This window comes from Cavia porcellus, unplaced genomic scaffold, assembly GCF_034190915.1.
Source record: "Cavia porcellus strain 051 isolate PalLab524CR breed Dunkin Hartley unplaced genomic scaffold, mCavPor4.1 scaffold_1, whole genome shotgun sequence".
Taxonomy (NCBI): domain Eukaryota; kingdom Metazoa; phylum Chordata; class Mammalia; order Rodentia; family Caviidae; genus Cavia; species Cavia porcellus.
In genome coordinates this window covers 48,439,138-48,445,137 of record NW_026947484.1, presented here as the reverse complement: position 1 = coordinate 48,445,137, position 6,000 = coordinate 48,439,138, and the positions used below count along the sequence as shown (strand labels likewise).

Sequence of the window (6,000 nt, the reverse complement as noted above, 5' to 3'; positions counted from 1 at the left end):
GGAGAGACTGTCCCAGCTTTCACCTTTTACCCGTGTCATGGATGAGTCCCCTTTCTGGAGGAGGAGGTCCTTCCAGGGGCTCTGTATGGCCAATATATGTGATGACCCTCATCCTAAAGATCAGATGGACAGAGCCCTTTTTGCTTGTCTACTTAGCAACTGTTTGAACTGGTCAGTTAAACTGACCAAGCCTAGTTTTCTGTCCTGGCTACTTCCTAGAATTGTTGTAGGCAGAAACAAGTCGCTGAAAAGACTCTCAAAATCTATAAAGCACTATGTGACTTCAAGATATCTCTCACACTTTGATTTTGTTTCTAATTTTAGGAGGGAGAGGTCTCTGCTGGTAAATGGAAGCTGAAATGGAGAAGGTACATTTTCATTTGGTTCCGACATCATTCATGGTAAGACCATATATACTGAGTTCTTTGATGTTGTGTGAACCATTTTTGATTATGTGGAATGTACTGGTATAGCAAAAAAGATATCTCATACTAGAAGGAGGCATCAGTTATAATTAAACAAATTGGAAGCAGACATATTTTGCAACTACATTATAGCAAGTGTTATTGGCAAACTTTTTAAATTGATGGGGGTAATGATTAAAAGTCAAATTAAGCCTGTTTTGCATTAGTATTTATGCAATTATTCTATTTATTTAAAATTACAAAGTTTTAATGACTAAATTAATTTAATGGTGATAATTAATTATAATTACTTAGAGTTATATAATATGCTCTACTCACTCAACTTACTTCTTCGCTGGGCATAGAGAATAATTATTTCTGTTTTAATTCATGATGCTTGAAACTTTTCTCTATTTAAATACATTATAATTCATAGTACCTGGTAAATATTTAAAGCTTTTTACAGATGCTGCTTAATTTGCTATTTTGATAATATGAAGCTATTGTGTTTTGTGGGAGCTGGGACTCTGGTAGGTGTGATAGCCCTGAACCAAATTCTGAAGACACTATTAAATCACATTTTTGCATCACTCAATTTCTGTGGCCTCTGACATTTAGCAGGAGGCTTGGTGTGGATTTGTTGAATGAATGAGTCCAGGGTAACCCTGATTATCCTATGAAGATTCCCCTCCTTTGAGGCTCTTGGGAGAAGTGTCTTTGTGATCAAACAGCAATGGTTCTCTGAAGCAGGAGGTTTGCTCATTCTCTGTGCACACCATTGTTAGCTTTCTTCCTTATCATTATTTCCCTGTCTTTGTTGGATGCTAGAAAACTGTACAACAGATTGTGGGTGACCCTTGGTGGATGTGCAGACCCTCATGGTATACCTTTTGTGCATTGGCCTATTTCCCACCTAACAATTTATACCACTTTCTGTACTTCTTTATTATCCTTTTTTATCGTATTACATATTTGATGTCACCTTTGCTATTACTGCAGATCCGTTTGGCAGCAAGGCAGGTTATAAAAAATAGTAGTCATCTTAACTGCTGTAATGTATTGGAGACACCCTTATTTTTAAATTTTCATGGTGAAGCAAGGATAAGAAACAATGCTGGTAATGAGGTTCTTGGGTTCTGTCAATGAAAGATCCTATGAGTACATTGAAACTGGACTTTTGATTGTCCTTTTAATGTCAAGAAGCTGTGTGAGAAGTGAGAAAATCATTCAAATAGCATCTTATCAAAAAGATGGCTTGGCTTCTCTTTTGATCTGCCTCGTCTTGCTTTCAATATGTAGCTAAGGTTAGATTCATCTATGGTCCCACATCCATTTTTGCTTTGTTCCCCGGAAGGTTGCAGAAATGTCAGTGAGTGGAGAACGTACTTCCCACGCTGAGGTCTCTGTCCAGCCTATACCTTCTCAGGCATTCTTTGGCCATGCTCCCTCACTCTTGGGGTTCCTAATTGAACCTTAGAAATAGTTCTAGCCATAACTTTCACAGAGCTTAAGCAGCTAGGTTCCTAGCTCCAGCAGATGTGGAAGTGACCTCTTGCCTTCCCTTTCTAGTTTTGAAACTTTTGTGACCCCCTCTGCTGGGGACAGGGGGCGTTGTTTATATGTGAAGCCCCATTTTCAGTTATCCTCATGATTATGTGACTTTCGGTATGTGCTATGTCCTCACCCTTGGCCAAGACAAATATGTTATCACATTGGACCTTCCTTAGCATAAGAATGACTTTGGAAGGCTGCGAGATTTTCTAATAAACAATAATGAAGGAAATGAGAGCACCTGCAAAAGGAAGGAAAGCCTCTGACTGCAGATTAGGAGATAAGGCCTAACAAAGCCATCCGCGTTCTTGTGAATCGGTGGTTCCGTCCAAGAATGCAGAATGCTGTGATCACTTGTGTGGAATGCTTGCCCTGGAGTGCTTGTTCCAACACAAGCTGTCCTGGCTGGCCAACCCGGGAGAGTTGTCAGAGCCAATGTCACTCAATGGACCCCCACTCAGGAGGCCGGGGAAGGCCACCTCCTGGCACCAATGAGCCTGAGATTGACCCTTAATGCTAACAACTACCGTACTCCCTCTCTCTTAGTGCTTTGCCCCTGCTCCTCCAGCTCTAACTAACTCTAAGCCGGTCTTACAGCCATCACCTTGCCATTTAGAGGCCTGTTTCTGTAGCTAGTACCTGGCAGGGAAGAGAGAGGCTCTTTTACTCTTTGGTCTGAAGGTAATCTTCCAGTTTTTATTAGCTGAGTTTCCATCCTCTGAAAATAATCCAGCTGAACCAGAGAGTCTCCAAGTCCTGTAGCTTTGATTTGTTTTATAGCATTAATTGCTTCCCTGTCACCAAAAAGTACTCAAACTTATTTTGAAATCTAATCTTAACTCTTCTAGATTTTGTTTTCTTCTTCAACTCTCTAAAGAAATCACAGTCTCTGGGTTCAGACCACCCGGGTTCAAATTCTTTCTTTCTGAGTTGCTACTGGGAAGACCTGTATTCAGTTTCTTCATCTGAGGGGCAGGGGGGCAATACTGGTCACGTCTGTTCCCAGGTTTGTTGTGGGGATCACATGAGAAAACATGTTTCTACCACCTCCTCTTTCCCCTTCTCATCTATTTTCCTTCTTCTGCCTCTTTGCCTGCCCCCCATCTCCCTTCACTTCCTGTCTCCCTCATCTTCCCCTTCTTCTCAAGTCCACTGTGCTGCGGGTGAAGCAGAATCCAAAGGGGCTCAGTAGCCAGTTGCTAGATGGAGCATTTGAGTTCCTATTGCCCCATGCATTTCTACCTCCTGTCACAACCTGTTGGGAAACAGGCCCAGGGGACCCAGGTCCTTGGCTACCAGAGCACTCTGCCACTTCCACAGGTAACTAAGATCCCAGGTGTGTGCAACTGTGAGGAGCAGATGAGCAGTTCTCTACTTGCTTTTCCTTTGAAAGCGAATGTAACCACATTTGGTCTCATAGAAAGTCAGTCTAGGTTGCAGTAATAGCCATACCTTAGTTTGGGAAGTTTCCTTAAACACACATAGCCTCAAGGTCTTTAGGTTCTTAGAGTGATCTTCCCTTTGAGACTACGACTATCATGATTACTCATGATTGGGGGAGGGGGCCAGGGGGATGGGCAGGTAGAAAAAAAACAAAAGAAAGGAAAAATTAAAGTTTGCATAAACAAGGTGGCTGGTGTGATTTGAGGATGGTTTGATAAGGAATTTATGGTTCAATTTTAGGAAAGGATTTTTGTTTGTTTGTTTTAAAACTAAAAATGCTGACATACACCAACTGTCCAGGAGGAATGCGATCATTACGTAATAAAACGTGTACTAATAAAAAAATGAAAATTAAGAAAAGGTAACTCAACCCTGGCTATTGTATCCTGAACTTCTATTATTATGAAGCTGTGATGGAGGAGCTACACATACAGGAACGGTGGTGGACATGGGGCAGACTCCACACACAGTCAGGACCACAGGTTTGTACCTTGAGTACTTGGTCTTGCCAATCACAGAGATGCCCTAACACGCTGCACAGAGAAGAGCTTGGGGCAGTGGAGCTTTACAATGCTACACATCTCAGGTAGGAAGAAAAGGAGCCAAGAATGTCCAGGTACAGTGTGACATACTGAAAGGAGAGGAAAATAATGAGCATTCTGCCGTTGGGATAAGCTGGGGAGTGGCCTGGGGAAGACAGAGTAGAGGAGACGGGGCTGCTGATGTGAGTAGGGGGAAGAAGAAATTGCAGTGTGGTGGGGACTCTGGACCATACGTGAGCATTAACTCTTTGAGAGATGGAGTCACGTGAAATAGCATTGAACCATCCCTGTTAACGTTTAACCTCTACTGAGGTGGAGTCCAGTAATTCAGCCGGGCAAGCTGTTGAGTGCAAAGAGTTTTCTAGGTTTCCCACACACTGTTTCTGTCTTAAGCTATTGATATTTGCAAAGAAAAGAAAAAAATAATCCTTCACTTAAGTGTATGGAAGTAGCCTTGCTTGTATTTAATTTACTTCTCTTGGTAAAAAATTCTTTTAGAAAAATTTAAGAGGCTCCAAAGGACACCTTTGCTTTGAAAATTGTTATGCATGGCGATGATATTAAGTCAAAAGGATAAAGCAAAATTTGGTTGTTTTTACTTGTACAAGCTCAAATTTGAAGCATCCCTATGTCTTCTTTTGTATAAATTAAGATGTGTTGCAAAAGGTTTTCACTTTCCAAAGACCTGTGTGTGTGGTGCATGTGTGTGTGTGTGTGCATGTGCGTGCGTGTGTGTATGTGTGTGTGTGTATGTGTGTGTGTGTGTGTGTGCGATAATCTAGCTGTTACGTATCCACAGCTTTCTGGAGGAGCTCGGTGAGGATCTGCAGAAGGAATGGTGCATCAAGCTGCCCTCTTGCCTTCCCTCAGTGGTCACTTCTACTTCCTACATCAAACTGAACACTCATTTCTGTTGATTTCACCTTCTGGTATCTTCTTTGTGTTGAGTCTAGGGCCCTAGCTTGATGCCCTCCCTGCTCTACTCAGTCCACTCTTGCTTCTTTAATCTGTTGGCCGAATTCCTGCCATAATAATCTTGTTCCCCTGAACTGTAGTGGAAACTCCTGGGCTGTTTCCCAGGGCCCGAAGGATAAGGTCCACTCAGAGCCTGCTACACGTTGTCCACTGCTGCAGAGCCCACACCCTGCCGGCTAAGCTGCCGCTGCGACATCATCTTTGCATCCACCAAGTAAGTTCTTAGCCTTCAAGGCCCAGCATGAGCGTTATCCTTGGTCAGCGAGCTGCTGTTTCTGTTTTTATCTCCGTTTTGCCTGTCCTCACCCGAGTGAGCTGTATGCTCCGGGAGAACCCAACACAGTTGTTTACTCATGAAATCCTTAGACCTCTTGGGGGACATGGTGCACCTCTCAGTGACCCAGAAGTGAAAGAACGGAAGCAATGGTAGGAGGCTTCTTGCACTCCATTCCAGCACTTTGATCACCATCCATTTGGGCCCATGGGTTTTTATTTTAAGTTTTTCCCTGCTTACGTGATTTCCTCATCACCATTATCTGTTGTACTGACACCCTCCCTTCTATCTCCCTTTCTAAACTGTAGTCTCTTTGAAAGCAAGAGTGGAATCCTCCTGATTCAGAATCCCCAGGACTTATCCCAGTTCTGGAACACAACACACAGTGTTAGGGGACAGGACACAGCAGAAAAGATAGCGAACTGAATTCAGGTCAGTTCTGACCCTCTCACAGTGGCAGCAGTGAGTCTACAGTGGGGTGACTTACTCCTGCACGGGGGCATTTGACAATGTCTGCAGATGGTTTTGGCTGTCATGGTGTGAGGGTGATGCTGGGCTGGGGGTGCTAATAGCCATTGAGTGAGTTGGGACCAGGGATGATGTTAAACAGCTTACAGTGCACAAGGTACCCTCCTCCCTGAATCATCTGGCCCCGAATTTCCTACCTAGCCTTGGCAAACAGTTCTTTCTGTGCTCCCTGACACTGGGGCCCCATCCCCTCTTCAGCAGATGCTTGTTTGTCCCTACTTTTCTCTGCATAGTTCTGGAGAGCCTGCTCACATGAACAGGTGACAGCTGTCATTTTTCTCTT

General features: G+C 43.4%; 1 long non-coding RNA gene across 2 annotated transcripts in view; it reads left to right on the top strand.

Annotated features, from left to right (window-relative positions):
- The first annotated feature begins 263 nt into the window (after positions 1-263).
- LOC134475840 (uncharacterized) overlaps positions 264-6,000 on the top strand; it is a 65,016-nt gene continuing 59,279 nt past the window's right edge. For both annotated transcript variants that reach the window (XR_010047131.1, XR_010047130.1), the window contains exon 1: positions 264-401. This is a non-coding gene — a long non-coding RNA (uncharacterized LOC134475840). The remainder of the gene's footprint in view (positions 402-6,000) is intronic.